Below are 21,186 nucleotides of genomic sequence, written 5' to 3'. Positions count from 1 at the left end.
AGCACTCGGAGGAAACCCACTGGGAGGATGCACAGACTCCAGACAGACAGCAGTAGGAATTGCTGGCACTGTGAAGTATTACACTGAACATTCCCAATGGCAGGCTCTGAGCTCCTAGCATGGTTAACGAGTGAACCATCAAGAAAAACACAGAAAGGGGTATGCAGCATCCATGGAGGGAAATGTACAGTTGATGTCTCGGCTGCTCTGAACTGCTGCTGGACTTCACATGTTCTTCCAGATTCCAGCATTTGCCATCTTTTATGTCTCCATCATTAAGAAAAAAATCATTCTGAACCACATCAGGAGATGTTGGGCCAGGTAATTGATACCTATAAAGACTTAGGGAAGAGGACACAAAAGACATCAGTCTGGAGCAGCGCGAGGTGCTGGAGTTAGTCAGCAAGTCAGCCAGCACCTATGGAGGAATGTGGAACAGTCGACGTTCAAGACTTAAGCAAGAGTGAGTTTACAGGGAAATTCATACTTCAGCAAGCAGAGAACAGTGGAAGAACGTTTATCAATAAATTCTAAATAAGGACAACATCAGCATAACGGCAGATTACAGAAAATAAAGCTCTATTTCCACAGTCAATATATTCCACCCACACTGGGCAAAATTGTGAGAGGACAGCCTTCGTGTCACTCAGTGTAATTTATTTTGTAAAATCTGCTGTTTCTCTAGAAGGTATTTTACTCTTGCTCAAAGGAAAGTTTAAAAAAAAACGCATCGAGCCCGGACTGCAGATGTGTCACTGTTGAGCAATACTGTATAATTATACCACTGCAACACACTCCAAAGACAGGAAGCATTGATTTTTTTCGGGCTGCATCCTAACACCACAAACAATGCTTCAAAATAAGATAAATACTACAAGGATTTTATTGCTTTTTAACCATCCAATCGCATTGCCGCAACAAACACAGGATTAGGGTAGGATTAATTTTGATGGTTGGCACGGACTCAATACGCTGAAAGGCCTCATTCCATGCCATATCACTCTATTGATATATTTAACACAGTGCAGTTCCCTTCCTAAAGAACCTCATCATCGTCCCTCCTAATGTAAACCAAAAATAGGATATAGCAGAGTGCAATGAGGTACTGCCAATGTGTCTAACTTCCACACTCAGTGGCCACTTTATTAGGTACACCTGTACACCTGCTCGTTAATGCTAATATCTAATCAGCCAATCATGTAGCAGCAACTCAATACATAAAAGCATGCAGATGTGGTCAAGAGGTTCAGTAGTTGTTCAGACCAAACATCAGAGTGAGGAAAAAATGTGACTTTGTGACTTTGACTGTGCAATTATTGTTAGTGTCAGATGGGATGTTTTGAGTATCTCCGAAACTGTTGATCTCCTGGAATTTTCACACACAACAGATTCTAGACTCGACAGCGAATGGATCCAGTAAACATCAGTTCTGTGGGTGAACATACCATGCTAATGAGAGAGGTCAGAGGAGAATGGCCAGACTGGTTCAAGCCGACAGAAAGGTGACAGTACCTCAAATCACCACATGCTACAGCAGTGGTGTGCAGAAGAGCCTGACTGAACACACATCACGTTGAACATGGAAGTGGATGGTCTACAGCAGCAAAGGATCAAGATATATACTCAGTGAGCACTTTATTAGGAACAGGAGGTGCCTAATAAAATGGCCACTGAGAGTAACGTCAGAGTTAGACAAGAGGGAAGTAAGCCCGTTGGCCCATCTTGCCTATGTAAACCAAGGTCTCCACCTTCTCCCGTTTGCCTGTTTTTGGCCTATGTACATCTAAAACTTTCCGATCTATACACTTAAAATATATTGTACTTAATCCAGCACAGTACAGGGCTTTTGGCCCATGAAGTTGTGCCGGACTTTTAACTTCCCATACAGTCCTCCATTTTTCTATCATCCAACTGTCTACCTTATATATAGACATCCGTTAGTCTCATGAGACCATGGATTTGTGCCTTGGAAGGTTTCCAGGGCGCAGGCCTGGGCAAGGCTGTATGGAAGACCGGCAGTTGCCCATGCTGCGAGTCTCCCCTCTCCACGCCACTGATGTTGTCCAAGGGAAGGGCATTAGGACCCATACAGCTTGGCACCGGTGTCGTCGCAGAGCAATGTGTGGTTAAGTGCCTTGCTCAAGGACACAACATGCTGCCTCAGCTGGGGCTTGAACTCACGACCTTCAGATCACTAGACGAACGCCTTAACCACTTGGCCACGCGCCAAACAACTCTCTACCTAAGAGTCACTTAAATGCCCCTAAATTATCTGTCTCTGCCACCATTCCTGGCCATACTTATCCAAATGTCTTTTAAATGTTGTTTTTATATCTGCCTCAACAATTTCCTCTGGCAGCCCGTTCCGCCCACTCATCAGCCTCTTCATGAAGAAGCCACTCTCGTGTCCCTTTAAATCTTTTTGCTCTCACTTTAAACACACGCCTTTTCGTTCTTGCTACCCTTTTCCTGAGGAAGACACTGCAGTGTGTCTCTGCCCTCATGGTCTTATCAGTAAGGTCTGTCTCCTGCACTAAAGTTTTTTTAAACTAAAGCGTTATTTGTAACACGTACATCAAAACATGTAGTGAAATGTAGTTTACATCATATTAAATCAGTGAGGCTTCTGCTGGGCAGCCCAGAAGTATTGCTAATATAGCACACCCAGAGCTCATTAAGAATGAGCTCAGACCCAGAGCGCAATTAAAATGAGCTCATACCCAGAGCTCATTAAAAACAAGCCACGTCTTTGGAATGTGGGAGGAAACCGGATCACCGAGAGGAAACCCTTGCCATCATGAGGAGAACATGCAAACCCCTTACGGACATTGACAGGAAATGAACTGCTATCTTACTGCCGTAATGTGTCGCTAGACTACTGAGCTGCCATAAGGTGGAAGGTCTAAAGTCCTCACCTGAACAACTCTCCCTATTATTCAAGCCCTTGAATCCTGCCAACATTCTCCAGATGCCAAATCAACATCCCAGTACGGGTGGATAAGCAGAAGTAATGAGAGCTATTCATGTACTCGGCTGTCTTCAGCAAGAGACAATCTAACCACGTACCCTATTCAACAGCATAACCCATTGTCATCCTGAAGGTCAGCTCTGGCTACGTAAGGGAAATGGCCCGATCGGGAATCGAGCTCTGGTCACTGGGGTGGAAGTCCAACACTCTACCACTGAGGACTGTGAGTGAACCCAGTTGCAGAAACCACAATGCAGACAGGAGATGATGAGAAGATTCAAAAGCAAGTTTGACTTTCTTTTTGCCAAAATGGGCAAAAAAAAGGCAACCAATCCAACTCTAAAATGTAGTAATCCAACCACAAATTCAATACTTCAAAATCTTGATGTACAATTAAGATCCTGACATCAAAAAACAGAAAAGTCTAAAATAATACTAGAGGATCTTGCTATTTACAAGATCACACTTTAAGACTGAGCAAATTAAGGTACAGGAAGCAGGATTTAGATACAGATGTGAATTCAGAATGTGCAGTCAGTGATCAATAACAGGAGAAGACAATCAGTTCTGAAAAACCCTAAGGAACTACGTATGTCTGTCCCTGCTGGCCAATGCCAGAATAGACGAGCACTCTAACAGGACCACCTCCCCTCGGAACAGCTCCTGACATTCCCTGGGGACAATCAGGATGGCAGCAATGGAACTCCTGAATGATATTAGGATTCAGTATACCACATGCCGAAACCAAGAGCGTTCTTCAGGCCCAAAACCCTCCCAGTTCACTAAATACTAGAGGCACTCCTGGACCCAGTGAGAGTCGAGCAGGCGACAGACTGAGTTTGCAGCCTGACCATCAATGAGCCGTGGACTGGGGGCGGCTTGCAGCAGGAGCCAGAGAAATGATGACCACAGGTCTGAGATGGGAAACATGAAAGGTGGGGGTAATCCCCATTAACTGAGGGAGCAGGTGTTAGAACACGGGATTGACACTCCTTAACACCTTGAAAGGGGCAATTAACTGGGGAGCCAGCTTGTGAGATTCTACCTGCAGAGGAAGATCCTGGGTAGAGAACAAAACTTTTATCCAGGGTGATAATATGGTGCGGACCTGTGCTGACGATTGGCCTGGAGCTGTTGACACCGCAAAGCCAACCTGACGTTCCTCCAAATCAGCCGGCAGCACTGAATGAACTTCTGTGCTGAGGGTGCGGCCACTTCAACTTCCTGGTCCTGGGGCAGTGGAGGCTGGTACTCAAACTGGCACCTATTCCTGTGGAGAAGCAGTGCAGTGAGCTGTGAGCATACTCTGCCCACAGAATGTAACTGCTCCAGGAGGTGGGATTGGTGGAAGCAAAACACCGCAGAATTGTCTCGAGGTCCTGGTTAATCCTCTGCGTCTGGCCGTTGGACGTGGGATGAAGGCCGGAGGAGAGGCTGACTGATGCCCCAATCAGTCGGCAGAATGCCCGCCAGAGCTGAGAAGTGAATTGTGGTCCACGGTCTGAAACAAAGTCCTGTGGAAAACCAAAAACTCAAAGAATATGCTGACAGATCAGTTCCATGATCTCATGGGCCGAGGGAAGTTTGGGCAGGGGAATGAAACAATGGGCTTTAGAAAAATCAATCAGCAATCATAGGACTAATTGTATTACCTTGTGTGGATGGGAGTCCTGTAATGAGGTCCATGGATATGAGGGACCGGGGTCATTTGGGGATGGGTAGTGGGTGACATTGTCGGGAGTTCTTACTCTGAACACAAGAACAGCAGGCAACACCAAAAGCATAAATATCTGCCTCCATGCTGGGCCACCCAAAAACATCTCTTGAAGAAGTCCAGTGTCCGGGAGGACCCTGAGTGGCCAGTGAGGTGACAGCATTGCCCCGATTACAGCACATGGGATCAGACAGCAACTGGAACAAAAAGTCAGCTATTATCAGGATCTGGATCTCAGCTGTTGTGCCAGCCTGACCACCATCTCTGCTCTACAGCGAACTGGAGCCACGATCCTGGAGCTCAAAACAATGGGCGCCAGAACAGCCTGGAAAGGGAATCTGATTTAGATTCTTCAATTCAGGGTGGCAGGACCAGACAAGATTGAATCAGTTGAAAAACAGAGCTGACTGGCTTTCGCCTTTTGGCCTGCTGAATTTAATCCAGGTTTTTGTAGTCAGTCCAAACAATGGAGGGATGCTGGGCCAGTGTCTCCACTCTTCCAAAGCCAATTCAATAGCCAAGGTTCTCTGTTACCCACGTCATAGTTTCTGTCTGTAGGTGTAAGACAATGAGAGTAGGAGGCACATGGATGGATCTTACTGTCAGATGCTCATTGAGACAACTCCACTCCTACTCCCACATCTGATGCATCCGCTACCATTGTGAAGGGGAGAGTAGGCTCAGGGAGGACTAGGGCTGGGCTGATCGTCGTAGTGAAATGTTTCTTGAGCTCTAGGAAGGCTTTCTCTGCTTCAGAGGTTTGGGTGAACTGGGTGGTGGACTTCTTGGTCAGGGCAGTGAGAGGGACTGCTATAGAGCTAAACTTACAGATGATTTGCTGATAAAGTTTGCCAAAACCAAGGAAATGTTGTATAATCTTGCAGAGAACTGTTGTGGCCAGCCCCTGATTCCCTTGGTCTTCCTGGGATCCGTCTGGATACTACCCTTGGAGATGAAATCTAAGGAGATTTCAGATCATGGAATTCATATTTCTCTGGTTTCACACAAAGTTGGCTCTTAAGGAAGTACTGGAGGACTAGCCGAACATGATGAACATGCTCATGGAATGATTTGGAGAGCGCAAGAATATAATCGAGGTAGACAAAAAGAAAATGGTTTAACATGTCACGCAGGACATCATGGAACACAGCTAGAACATTAGCAGGTCCAAAGGGCATATCCAGGTACTCATAATGGCCAGTAGGAATGTTGAAAGCTAGCTTCCACTCATCTGCTTCTTGGATGTGAACCAGGTGATAACATTCCAGAGATCCAACTTGGTGAAAACTGTGGCTCAAATGCCAGAAACGTCAATGGGATTGAGTAACAGTTCTCAACAATTACTCTGTTCAGTCCACAATAGTGAATATAGGGTGAGCGCCTCCATCCTTTTCCTCCACAAAGTAAAAACCTGCTCCCACAGGGGAAGTCGATGATCATATGATACCAGCAGCGAGGGCCTCTGTAATGTATTCTTTCATTGCTACTGCCTCTGGACCAGAAACAGAATATTCTACCTCGAGGAGGGCAGGTACCAGGGAGTAGCTCAATGGAGCAGTCATATAGGTGATGAGGAAGAAGGGTTGTGGCTCTTCTCTTACTGAACACCTCTTGCTGGTCATGGTACTCAGACCAGCTCTAGAGCATCAGAAGACTCTGGAGATGTAGAAAGTATGGAGAAGAAGCAGGTAGCATGGCACATAGGCCCCCACCCAATTACAGTTCCGGTAGATCAGTCAATGTGTGCGTTGTGGCAAGTTAACCATGGAAATCATGGGACAACAGGGAATTCAGGGGAGTGGAAGAGATGAGACCAGGTATCTTCGCGATGATTGTTAATGGACAGCCGCAAGGGGACAGTAAAGTGACGATCACTGCCATTACCCAGAGGTCTGCCATCTAGGGCAGTTACAACTAATGGGGACTCCAGACTGGTAAGAGGGATGAGAAGATTCTTCGCAAGTGATATGTCCATGAAACTACCTGCTACAACAGAGTGAACCAGGGCCTGGAGAGCATGCTGTTGGCTCTCCCAGGATATGGAGATAGGAAGCAGGAAACCAGTGACTGAGGACTAGGGAGTGAGGGAGGATCCCATCATAGACATTCCTCCTCTGGACATGCTTGTGTTCTTCACAATAGCTCATGCCAGGTTGAGTCAAAGAGGTCATATCTCCTGCAGTACAGGCAACACTTTGTCCTCATCCTATGACTTCACTCAGCCTGAGAGAGTCATATTCCTCCTAACCGCAATGGCATTCCCAAGGCAGTGGAAACATGAGGGTCTTCTGGTGGCGGTAGTAATGCCCATGCTCTGGTCTCAGTGGGTATTAGGAGCAGAACAACATTACCTCCATTATTCATGAAGATCAAATGGAGAGGTCTATCAGGGTGCCCTGATTGCTCACCACATCTCTAAATGCTAACTCATCTTTCTGGCATCTTGAAGTCCATGTTGAAAGCAGCGATGAGCGCTTCTGAGTTGCATTGGCTCTCTGCAGCCAGATGTGGAAGGAGATGACACAATCAGCAATACTGAGGCTGCCCTGACAAAGCTGGAGGAGTCATTTGGCTGCTTCACGACTGCTGACCAGGTGATTCAAAGCCCTCCACGTCTCATCCATGGAGGCTCAGAAGCTGAAGTAGAGAGGTCCCTGTTGTCCCCAGGAGGTGGTAGCCCAAGCTAGTGCTTTCCCAGTAAGCAAGGTGACCACGTAGGCCATCTTAGTCCTGTCTGTGGGAAAGGTAGCTGGCTGGAGCTTAATGTGAGGAAGCATTTAGTGAGAAACTCTTAACATTCCACTTCTCATTATACCCCTGGGAAGCTGGCAGGCATGGCTCAGATCCAGAAACCTGTTGACCAGGATGAGCTGAAGGCCCTTGAGAAGCTGGCAATCAGGTGGTGGATTGGGTACTGGAGAGTCGAGAACTCGGGTGAACAGCTGCTCATGCCCAGTAGCCAAAGTTTGCTCGTGCCTCCCCATCATAGTTTCTTGTCTGGGGATGGCAGCAAGGACTAACATGGGCCAGGATGAGGTGGTTTTATCTCATGGTCTCTGGGTCTATGATGTGGCTCAGTCTTGATGTAAGGAAAATGGCCTAATTGGAATCCAACTCGGGTCACTGGGATGAAATTGTACCTCTGTACAACTGAGGACTGTGAGTGAACCCCATTGCAGAAACCACGAGGCAGACAGGAGTTGATATGCAGATTCGAAAGCACATTTTACTTTTAAGCCAGGATGGGCAAAACCAGGCAACAAGTCCAACACAAAAATGCAATAATCCAAACCCAAATTCAGTAATCCAAGATCTTGATGCACAAATATGATCCAGAAATGTCAGGCAGCAAGCAGACATCAAAAACACAGAAAAGACTGAAAAAACATACACGGAGACTCTTGCTACTGACAGGATCAAACTTTAAGACTGATCAAAGCAAAGTACAGGAAGCAAGTTTTAAATACACAGATGTTAATTGGGAATATGTGCAGTCAATGATCAATAAAATGACAGTCCAATCACTTCTGAAAATAACCCTTTGGGAACTATGTCTGCACCTGTTAGCTAACCCCGGAATAGACCAGAGTCTGAACAGGCTAGAATCTCAGCTGGACCAGTCACCCCAATACCAGCTCCAACAAGAGACCATCCAACCACCTACCCTTGGCCTTCAATGGCATGAGTGCCCCATCATCATCCTAAAGGTCAGAGCTGGCTAGAAACTTGACTGGGCTAGTCATCTCAATACCGTGACCACAAGGGCAGTTTAGAGGCTGGCAATCCTGTGCTGAATCACTCACCTGCTGATAGTCCAGGCCTTTCTACCATCTACAAGGCACTGGTCGAGAGTGTGATGGAATCTAACTGTTTGCATCACTGTCTGGGTATGGAGGGGCCAATGCAAGGGATTAGACAGAGCTGCAGAAAGCTTTAAACTCAGCCAGCTCCATCATGGGCAGTAGACTGCCCACCATCGAGGACACCAGCAATAGGTGATGCCTCAAGAAGGTAGCATCCCTCATCCAGCCAGAACATACCCTCTTCTTATTACTACCATTGTGGAGGTGGTACAGGAGCCTGAAGGCACACACTCAACCACCTCCACCCCACCCAGAAGGTGCCCTCTTCTCATTACTACCATCGAGCACAGGGCATACACTTTAACTGTCTTAGCAACAGCTTCTTGCCTTCCACCATCAGATTTCTGAACAGTCTATGAACCCATGAACACTACCTCTCTTTTTGCACTACACATATATATTAATACATCTTTTTCATATGTTACTTATTGTAACTGACAGTATTTTTTATGTACTGCTCTGTACTGCTGTGGCAAAACAACACATTTCATAATATACGTACAATACATCAGTGCTAATAAAGCTGATTCTAGATCTGCTCTCCACTTGCCTGGAAGAGAGTGCAGCGTCAACAAAACTAAAGAAGCCTGATACTATTGAGGACAAAGCAGCCTGCCTGATAAGCACCATATCAACCATCAAAATCTAAATTCCCTTTTTCACTAGTGCACAGAAGCTGCGGGAAGTCCAGATACAGTTCAGTCCTGATGAAGTGTTTATTCACCTCCGTTGATGTTGCCTGAATCATTGAGTTCCTCCAGCACTTTGTGTGTGTTGCTCTGGATTTCCAGCATCTGCTGAACCTCTAGTGTTTATGAGCTGCAGCATGTGGAGATGCACTGGCCAAACTATTTCAGTAGCATTGTTAAATCCAAAATCTCTATCTGCAGCCGCAGCAGAAAACCATCCTTACGGACATCCCTCGAATCTCATACTGACTTCTATTACTCCATCCAAACCTTAGAATGGCCTCTCCAAGGCACTGGGGGAGCACATTCACCAGAAGAACTGCTGGAGGAACTCTGCAGCTCAGGAACATCGAAGGAGAGGAATAAACAGTTGGCGCTTCGAACCAAGAGATTCAAAAAATCTCTTCAGCAACATTTTCTCAAAGAAGTTTAGGGTTGGGCAATAAATGCTGGCTGTCCTGGCTGCGCCGGATCCCAAGAAGGGATGAAACTAGTACCTTTACAAACACCACACTGATCTGTTCTGCTACTGTTATGAATTTGTGGACACATATTCCTGGGTCCTTCTCTTCCTCCACACCATTGGAAGCCTTCCATTCATTGGGATTCATTAAATCCCATTTCCCACTTATCTGGATAGCTGACAGTTCTTCCATATCTATGGCTTCGTGGCCCACTGTCTGCCAATTTGTACGACATACAATCTTGTTTTGTCTCACCTTTTGCATTGTCAGAGTCTTTCATGGATATTACAAAACACAAGAGCTGACTATTAAGTCTGTAAGATTGGATATCAAGTTTGGTCATCCGGTTAGACCATGAGACCATAAAACCATAAGACACAGGAGCAGAATTAGGCCATTCGGTCCATTGACTCTGATCCACCATTTCATCATGGCTAATTTATTATCCCTCCGAACTACATTCCACAAAGCCCACAGTCACCGTACAAAATGTCACTGAAGTGCTTTAGGATATCCTGTGATATGAAACATACTCCATTAATCTACACTCGATGGCCACTTTATTTGACACCTCCTGTACCTAACGGTTTGGTCGCTGGCCGCTTGACCATGGTTTTTGGTCGGGCACCAGACACTCGGAGAGATTCGGCGGGCGGGCGAGCACCCGGCGCTCGGCTGGGGGCCATGGTTGAGTGGTCAGCGACTTGGGCCGGCTCCCCCACTGGACTTAGTCTGGTGAGGAGGGTGTGAGGACACCCAGCAGGACTGAAAAAACAAGACCTGACGAAGGGTGGATGAGCTCCTTGTGAGCCAACGGCCATCTTCCGTGGAAGAGATTAAAGCCTCACCACGTATCTACGAATCATATGCTATGCACTTAGTTTGAACAGACATAATGAACTTGGGCGCTGTACCGTGTGCCCTGACCTGCCCAAGGCCTCCACCTAAGGAAGGCCCGAGCTCAAAGAAGGGGCCGTGGCTGGAGGCCGACACGGCCTCGGGCTCGAGTTCGGCGGGGGCGGCGGCAGGCGGGTAACAAGGCGGCCAGCGAGAACAAACTGGAGGAGAGGCTGTACTCAGTGCTGTCACAAGATCAAAGAAGATGGAGCCGCCAACCCCGGATTCGGGACGGTACCCACTGACTGACTGACTGACTGTACCTAAATAAGGTGGCCACTAAGTGTGTGTTCGTGGTCTTCGGCTGCTGTAGCCCGTCCACTTTAAGTTTCATTATGTTGTGCTTCCAAAGATGCTCTTCCGCACACTACTGTTGTAACACGTGTTTATTTGAGTTACTGTTGCCTTCCTATCACCTTGCACCAGTCTGGCCATTCTCCTCTGACCTCTTTCATTAACAAGGCTTTTTCAGCCACAGAACTGTCGCTCACCAGATGTTTTTTTTTGTTTTTTGCACGTTCTCTGTAAATTCTAGATGCTGTTGTACGTGAAAATCCCAGGAGATCAGCAGTTTCTGAGATACTCAAACCACCCTGTCTGACTACAACAATCGTTCCACAATCAAAGTCACTTAGATCACATTTTTCCTCCATTCTGACGTTTGGTCTGAACAGCAAATGAACCTTTGCATACTTTCATGCATTGAGTTGTTGCCACATGATTGGCTGATTAGATATTTGCATTAACGAGTAGGTGTACAGGTGTACCTAATAAAGTGGCCACTGAGTGCATCTTATTCTGAACCCAAGGGGAAATATTATGTACAAAATAAAACACATTTATATGTACGTAATCTAACTGACTAAAATAAATACATATTGATTAGCAACCTGAAATTAGTCTAATGGTAATCAGGGTCTCAAAGCCAGTTGGAAACGTTCAGTCATCTTGTTTCCAATGTAGATGCAGTTTAAAGGACTTCATGGGCGGCGAGGAGTGCAAAATTCATTCAGAAAGAAGTCATCCAAACCCTCTTGCATATTTGTACTTTGTTTTCTGGTGATTTTGTCAGAGCATTTAATTCCCATTATGGTACGTGGGCGGCATTTTTTGGAAGCAGTTCAAGCTTTCTGATCAGGTGGTGATGAAGGACTGGGCCTCGAAAAGAGCAGAAGGCAGCGACCAGGGATGCTCAGTAAATCCTGACAGTTTGGCTGCAGTTTCATTTCCTGAGCTTTCATGATCTGGGCGGAAACACAGACTTCCGAGTCCAGATGAGAAGAATCGCGGGATTACGTTGCACCCTGACAATGTGCACCTCATGCTTTCAATGGTGGCTTACTGCATGCGCACACAACGATGTATGTGTGTGGGTCAGGCAGCATCTGTGGAGGGACAATAAAGCATAAACACAAGAGACACTGCAGATGTTGGATACCCATAGCAACACACACAAAATGCTAGACAAACTCAGCAGAGCAGGCAGCATCTGTGGAGAGGATTAAAGGGTCAATATTTCGGGCCAAGGCCCCTCGTCAGGACTGAAAATCAGGACAAGATCAAGAAATGTCAACTCTACCCTTCCCCTCCAACTCTTTTTACTGACTATCTGCCCTCAATCTTTCAGTCCACATGAAGACCCACAATGTTGATTGTCCATTTCCTTCCACAGATGCTGCCCGACCCATTGAGTTCTTCCAGCCCATTGTGTGTTGCTCTGGATTGTAGCTCTGCATCTATAAGCAAAGTGGTATGTTGGCCTTCAGAGCAAGTGGTTTTGAGTATAGGTATAGGTGTACAAGGCCTGGGGTGACTACTCAGGTTATGACAATTTCTATTTGTATTAGTGACACCTGGCAGTTGTGGTTGAAGATTACTCGTGGAGTAAAACAACAGCAATTTTCACATCACACTGCTCATTAATGAAGAAATGTTCGTTTGATTTCTTAACAAGAGGGATCATGAGTTAAATTCCCATCACAGAACCGAGTTTCAGTGAATGAACTCTACGCATGATGGAATGGTATTGTAGCCATCAGCATAATCCAGTGCTAGTGACCTAAATTCAATCCCCACCACTTTCTGTAAGGAATTTTTTCTCCCCATGACTGTGGGAGTTTCCTCTTTGTCCTCCAGTTTCTACATTTTTATTTTTTATACAGAGTTGAACAGGCCCTTCAGCTCAACCAGCTGCACCACCCAGCAACACATCGACTTAAGCACAGAACTATTTGCGATGATCAATTCATCTACTGACCAGTACGTCTTTGGACTGTGAGAGGAAACCCGGAGCACTCGGAGGAAACCCACATGGTTCACAGGGAGAACGTAGAAACTCCTCACAGATGGTGCCAGCATTGAACTCGGAACTCCAGAACACCCCGAGCTGTGATAGCATCACACTAAAGGCTGATTTATACTTCTGCGTCAAATCAACGCCATAAGTATGGCGTCACCACGGACCCTACGCAGAGCTTACGTGGATCCTTATGCCGTAGACTGATGCGCACCTCTCCCAAAATGTAACTATGCGTCGCGGCAACACAGACCGCAACAACTGTGATTGGAGCGCTTGGTAGCACCGCATTTCCTCCTACACTGCAATAGCAGGGAAGGAACTCTGGCTGCATTGCTTTCCATAAAGCTTTACAGACCTCCGAAATTATGGAGGACACATTTCGCTTTTACGAAAAAAGACGCTCGCTTTAAACTTGTTTACCCCGAGAAAGACTGCCATGACCATGAAGCCTTGCACAGGCAGGTGAGCGCGCATGTGTGACGTACCCGAATTGCAGAGCGACGCAGACACACCAACGCACAAGTATAAATGCTCACAACGCTGTTGGCCACTTGCGTAGGTTACAGCGTCGAGTTGACGCAGAAGTATAAATCAGCCTTAACCACTACGCTGCTGTGGGGCTCCATTTTCCCACCCACTGTCCAAAGATGAACAGATTGATAGGTTAAATGGTCACATGGGTGTAACTGGTCGTCACAGGCCCTCTGGGCCGGAAGAGCCTGTAACCATGTTATTTCTCTAAATCTAGATCTAAAATCATCGCTCAGCAAGGAAGGTAAAAGTTATATCTTCCAGGGACATCGAGGGGCTTACTGGAGCGAGTGAGGTTCAGAAATGAACGCATTGCCATTTTGCCTAACAAGGAATCAATCAGCATAGATTGGAAACAGCATGAAGCTCCTCGGACACCTTCCCGTTTATCAGTACTGGGTCAGACAATGGAGACAGGTTGAAAAGAGTAAAGCTCTGTCTGCACTCCCCCTTTGGTCAGATATAGAGCGGTTCACAAACAGAGATACAAAGAATCTGCTGGAAGAATTGAATAGGCCGGGCAGCATCTGCAGGAGGAAATGTAAAGTATTGAAACATCGACAGGTCCTTTCTACTCCACAGGTATTGCCAGAGACAGAGAGAGACAGACAGACAGACAGACAGACAGATGGACAGAGAGACAGAGAGACAGAGAGAGAGAGAGAGAGAGAGAGAGAGAGAGAGAGAGAGAGAGAGAGTGAGAGACAGACAGACGGACAGAGAGACAGAGAGAGAGAGTGAGAGACAGACAGGCAGAGAGACAGAGAGAGTGAGTGAGTGGGAGAGAAGAGGGGGGAGAGAGAGAGACAGACAGACAGACAGAGAGGGAGAGAAGGGGGGGAGAGAGAGAGAGAGAGAGTGCTTAAGGATTTGCATGGTACTATAGTAAATTTATACATTGCACTGTAATGCTGCCGCAAAAAAAACAACTTACATGATATATGTGAGTGATTATAACCTGAATCTGATATAGGTATCTATTGTGGACTAAGACTGGAAAGAGCACAGGGAGAGGGGAATCATTGGTGGGAGAAGAGGAAGAGAGAGGAGAGGGAGCGGGAAGCACCAGAGAGGTATTCTGTTTTGATCAATAAAGCAATTGTTCAGAATGAAATGAGTTTGCCTGGTTTCTCAGGACTGGGCGTGTCTGCACCCACACCACCCACTGCCCCTGGCACTCCTTCTTCATCACCTGTCCCACCTGTCGTCCTCCGGCGACACTCCACCCTCACCATTCCCAACATCCTTTGCTCCACCAGATCTTAAAACTCTGCTCCACGTTGACAAATACAGTACTGTGCAAAAGTCTTCGGCACCCTAGCTATATATGTGTACCTAAGAATTTTGCATAGTACTGTAGCTCCCGTTCACCTGGATTAGAGGTGGTGTGTGAGTGACCTCCTCTGTGCTGTGAGACTTAATTGTGCTACAGGTACCAGAGCTTTTATCAAGGTCAAAGTACAAAGTAAATGTATTATCCAAGTCTGTATAAGTCACCATAAACTACCCTGAGATTCATCTTCTTGTGGGCTTTCACAGCGGAATAAAGAAACACAACAGAATCAATGAAAAGCTATACACAGAGACTGACAAACAACTGGTGTTGAAAAGAAGAAAAATGGAGCAAATACAAATAAATAAATGAATGAATGAATGAACAGATAAATAATACTGAGAACATGAGTTGTAGAGCCCTTGAAAGTGAGTCTATAAGTTGTGGAATCAGTTCAGAGTTGTGGTGGGTGAAGTTATCCACGCTGGTTCAGGAGCCTGATGGTTGAACTATTCCTGAACCTGGTGGGATGGGACCCAAGGCTGCTGCATCACGTTCTCAATGGCAGCAGTGCAAAGCGAGCATGACCTGGGTACGGGGGGCTCTTGACGGATGTTGCTTTCTTGCACCAGTGCTCCTTGTGGATGTAGACTTAACCTGAATTCCCTACGTCCAATAAAACCACGACAGTGATCACAACAAAATCCTCTACCCACAGCCCAACAATGCATTAGGTAATTGATGTCTGAATGAAAGGACATTTCAGCTCACATGTGTGTGGCAATCAATATCAGCTTATTTTCTCTTAACAAATTTTCCTCAGTTATCAGAGGGAAGCCAAGCAAATAAAAGAGAAAGCTGTCGGATTTGTACAGTGCTGTCTCGCTCTGGCAGCAGGGTATGTTCACAACTGGACAATATGCTATGAACTAAGAGTGAATTATTAATGGACAGCGGGCAATCAGCTCATGCATTCAGAAATACTCATGAATGTTCCCTCACGGGCAGTCTGATGGACTCGGTTCATTAACACCTTGTTTTTGACACTCTACTGTGTCCAAGCAGACTGACATGCTTCTTACTGAGGTCCATGCCTTCACTGAGAAAAATGCTCACCTCGCTTTACAACATCATTGGCTAATAAGAATGAATGGGTAACTATAGCTTCAGACATCATACATTCATGGGGAAAATGATGGTGGAGTAGGCCATCAACAGAAAAAGGAATCAAAAATACTGCAGACACAGGAAATCTGAGCTAACAACGGGAATGTCTGGAAACCCCCAAAAGTTCAGGTAGCAAATGCAGAGACGGAAACACTGAATATTTCATGTCTAGAACTGAGAAAGAAAAAGTGTCATTTTCAATAGAAGAGGCATTGGGGATAGGTAGACCAGAAGGAGTATCTCTGATAAAGTTGGACCAATGTGGGTATTCAGGCAGTTATAAACACATTACCTTTCTCGTATGTGTTTATGTTGCAAATAGTGAGGCTGTGGGACACATCCAGCAGGACAGACAATGCAAAGAGAATACCTTAGCCAAAAAGTTGATGAAGCCATGAACCATTTCTCATTGATGGGTCAGAGTGGAGAGAATCAGCAGCTTCACATTCCTAGGACCAGCACACTGATGCAATTCTTGAAGAATACATGCCAGCACCTCTACTTTCTAAGAAACTTAAAGAGATTTGGCACGTCACCAAATGCTCTAACTTCAACAGATTTGCTAATGAAGGTATCCTGACTGGTTGCTTCACAGCTTGGTACAGCAATGCCAATGCACAGGAACACAAGAGGTTGCAGAGGATGGTGGACACAGACCTGTGCATCTTGGTCAATAAAAATGCTCAGGTATCCAGAGTATCATCAAGCTTCTAATCAATAATGATTGATGATTGCTATCATCAATGATTCCCACTATCCCCATTGTGCATTCTCACTGCTACCATCCGGCAGGAGGTACAGAATCTTGAAGTCCCACACTACCAAGTTCAGGAACAGCCACTTCCTACAAGCGTCAAGTTCTCGATCCTGGGTCTCTGGCACTGTGAGGGAGTGACTCTATTAGCCACACGAGTGCTGCATCGATATCAGGAAACAGTCTGCATTCCCCACTGGCTTCTGCCTTTACACACATCTCATGTAGTTCAGTCTTTCTGCAAGCAGCCCTCAAAGGCTATAGTGAATGCTAAATTTTTAAAGAAGGCAGCTATTTATTTGGATGGAATGTGACAGGCCATGTATAATTTTCACATAATACAGAAAGAAATGCACATGGTGCTCACTTTGGTTTTAACCATTGAGGGAATGGGCATCATAAGAGGTATACAGTACGTTTCTGTTCACTTTTGCATGAGTCAATGGTTCCATTATTCTCCAGGATGCTCATAGATACGATAGTCCGCTAGTTACTTTGGATAGTTCTTCCTCTTTCCTCCCCAGTACTGCCTTTTGTCCCATTGAGAATCTCCATGGAGTGGGCATGACCAGGCTGGGGTTAAATTGGGTGTAGCTACACCAGAAAGGACTAGTAATTTAAATTTGGGGTTAAAGGGCCAGAAGGGCTTAATCACTCGGTGTCTCAATAAATATATAAATAACAAATAAATTAATTAATATATAAATAGATAGATAAATAAAATGAAATTAGGTCAACTCAGGATGCTGGAAATCTGAAATAAAAATAGAAAGAGATAGAAATGCTCCGTAGGTCAAGTAGAATCCGTAGAGAGAACAAACACAAAAACACAAGTCCTTCTTTTTTAGAAAAGTGGCTACAAATAGAAAAGATCTCAAGTCTTCCTGCTGTCTACATTATAACAGGGATTACACTCAAACTTACTTCATTGTCAGTAAGATACCTTGAGATGGTAATATCTTCACCACTGTATTAATACACTCATTGATCACTTTTTTGGTTACTTCCTAATAAAGTAACCACCAAGTGTACAATATGTTCATGGTTTTCTGCTGCTGTGCATTCAGAGATGCTCTTTTGCACGTCACTGTTGCAAAGTGTGGTTATTTGAGGTACTGTTGCCTTCCTGTCAGCTTGAACCCAGTCTGGCCATTCTCCTCTGACCTCTCTCATTCACATGGCATTTTCACCCACAGAACTGCTGCACACTGGATATTGTTTTTGTATTACACACCATTCTCTGCAAACTCTAGAGACTGTTGTGCAAAAATCCCAGGAGATCAGCAGTTTCTCAGATACTCGAATCACCCCGTCAGATGCCAAACATAATTCCACGGTCAAAATCACTTTGATCACATTTCTTCCCCATTCTGATGTTAGGTCTGAACCTCTTGATCATGTCTGCATCATTTTATGCATTGAGTGGCTGATTAGATATTAGCATTAACGGGCAGGTGTAAGGTGTACCTAATAAAGTGGCCATGAGTGTATGTACTGTACACAGAGTATAGTATGTCCATGTGTATGGAGCAGCAAGGGACATTAGGATTGTATAGGAAGGAGGTATTGAGGAAAGAATTATGTAAAAGTTATGCCTTCTCTAAGAGGCAAATGTTTGAATATTTCGATATAAATTACTTACGATAAATAAAGCTAATCTTTTTTTATCTTTATGTCTTATGGAGTTAAAAACATAAGATATAAGATATATCGGCAGAATTAGGCCACTTATTCCATAAAATCTGCTTTGCCATTCCATAATGGCTGATTTATTATCCCTCTCAACCCCATTCTCCCAGCTTTTCCCCATAAACTATGTAATCCCTGACTAATCAAGAATCTATCAATCTCTGTGTTACATATACTCAATAACTTGGCCTCCACAGCTGTCTACGGCAACAAATTACACAGATTCACCACTCTCTGTGCCCTCTGGCCCTAGACTCTTCCACTATACGAAACAGCCTGTCTACATCAACTCTGTCTAGGCCTCTTAATCTTCGATAGGTTTCAATAAGATCCCACCCCCCCCCCCCAACTCCCCTCAATCCACTGCTGTCTGTGTGGTGAAGGGTCTTCCTCAGTACGTTTGGGACATACCCAGATTTTCATCCAGCAACAAAAAGAAAAGGAAACTAAGTCAAAATGAAAGGGGCTTTCACTAAAACATGAACCACATTTTCCCCTCCGGAGAGGCTACCTGACCCTCCTTCTCTATCCATTGGCCTGAGATAAGTTGCATCTCATTCCACAGCTGATGATTGACCATTCAATTTATTACTGAGCCCTTCTACTTTTGTATTGGTGGAGGAAGTTTTAGCGAGTCATTGAACACTACAGCACAAAAACAGGCCCTTCAGCCCATCTAGTCCATGTCAAACTATTCATCTGCCTTCTCCCATTGACCTGCACTTGGACCCTAACCGTCCATACCCCTCCCACCCATGTACTTAACCAAACCTCTCAAACATCGAAATCGCACCCCAATCCACCGCTTCAGCTGGCAGCTCTCACCACCCCTGAATGAAGAAGATTGTCCCTCAAGTGGCCTTAAACATTTCACCTGTTACCCTTAACTCATGACTTCTAGTTCCAATCACACACAACCTCTGCGGAAAAAGTCTGCTTGCACTTACCCTATCTACACCCTTCATAATTTTATATACCTCTATAAACTTTCCTCTCAATCTCCTTGCATCCAGGGAATAAGACCTTAGCCTATTCAACCTTTCCCTATAATTCAGGTCCTCAAGTCCCAGCAACATCCTTGTAAGTTTTCTGTGTACCCGTTCAGCCTTATTTACATCTCTCTTGTAGGTAGATGACCAAATTTGTCCTCACCATCGTCTTATACAATTCCAACATAACGTCTCATCTCCTGTACTCAGTACTTTGATTTATGGAGGCCAATGTGTCAAAATCTCTCTTTACAACCCTATCTATCTGTGATGCCACTTTCAATGAATTGTGGATCTGTATTCCAAGATCTCTCTATTCTACCGCACTCCAGTGCCCTGCTGTTCACAGTGTAATTCCAATCCTGGTTTCTCCTCCTAAAGTCCAGCACCTCACACTTGTCTACATTAAATTGCATCTGATATTTTTCAGCCCATTTTTTCCAGCTGGTCCAAATCTGGCTGCAAGCTTCTGAGTGCTGGAATATCCCATTTGAGCAGGTGATAAGATTTACTGGTAACTATGAAGAGGTGAGGCAACGATTGGAAAAATAATAAAAGATATCGAAGGTGACAAGCCCTTATTACTACGGCAATTAAACACTTCATTAAGCAATGGTCAAAACACTTTCACCTTTAACTCTAATTCATTGCTGAATATACAGAATATAACTTGCACTCTAAGCTGAATTGAATTTGATGTTCCTTCCCAAAGTTGAACTCTGACCCCGCACTCAATCCTCAATCGCCTTTTAAGACATTTAAGAGTCTGGCTAATTGAAATGCAGAGCTTTAAGTCCATTGAGGCAATCTACACTTAGAAAGGCCACTGCTACATATTTCTCACCTTTGCAAATGTTAATATGTTAACTATTCTGCTGTAAAGGTCAGATTAGCTTTTCATTATTCACCAGACACTATATACTGCCTACCTTCAACGTCAAATCAAAGCTCCCTGAAGCCATTCTCAAATTTTCTTTGTTGCAAATCAACAAATGCATTTTCATACAAGTGCAATATTTAATACAGTGAGAGCATCTTCCCACCCTGGTCCCAATGGACGCCACTATTCCTGCTTGGTAAAGACGGTGCCAATTCGCTGCCTCACAAGAGACACTGAGGGACCTCAGCAGGTCAGGCTGCCCCTGTGGGGGGAAATGAACACAATAGATCCTACAGATGCTAGAAATCTAGAGCAGCACACACACAAAATGCTGGAGAAACTCAGCGGGTCAGGTAGCCTCTATGGAAAAGAATAACCCATTGACTTTCTGGGCCAAGACCTCATCAGGAAATGGATAGTGAATGTTTCACATTGAGAACCTTCAAATAGATGGAAATAAGATAGGAGGTATCTGCGCCCTATCACTCCCTGTTCCTCTGCACCCAATCACCCTGTTCTTCTACACCCATCACCCCCTGTTCCTCTGCACCTTATCACCCTTCTCTTCCTCTGCCCCCTATTACCCCTCTCTTTCTCTGCACTCTATTACCCTCCTTTCCTCTGCACTCTATCAGCCCCTATTCCTCTGCACCCTATCACTCCAATGCCTCTTTACCCTATCAGCACCTATTCCTCTGCACCCTATCACTCCCGTTCCTCTGCACCCTAATACTCTCCTTTCCTTTGATCCCCATCACCCCTCTGTTCCTCTGCACCCTATCACCCCCTATTCCTCTAAACCTTTTCACCACTCCATTCCTCTGATCCCCATCAACCCCTGTTCCTCTGCACCCTATCACCCCTCCCCTCCTCTGCACCCTATTATCCTGTTCCTCTGCAACCTATCATCCCTCCCTTCTTCTGCACCCTATCACCACCCATTCCTCTGCACTCTGTCATCCCTCTGCACCCTATCACCCCTCTGTTCCTCTGCACACATCATCCGGTT

Source organism: Mobula birostris, chromosome 11, assembly GCF_030028105.1.
Source record: "Mobula birostris isolate sMobBir1 chromosome 11, sMobBir1.hap1, whole genome shotgun sequence".
In the NCBI taxonomy this organism is placed as follows: domain Eukaryota; kingdom Metazoa; phylum Chordata; class Chondrichthyes; order Myliobatiformes; family Myliobatidae; genus Mobula; species Mobula birostris.
This window is presented reverse-complemented; position numbering follows the sequence as displayed.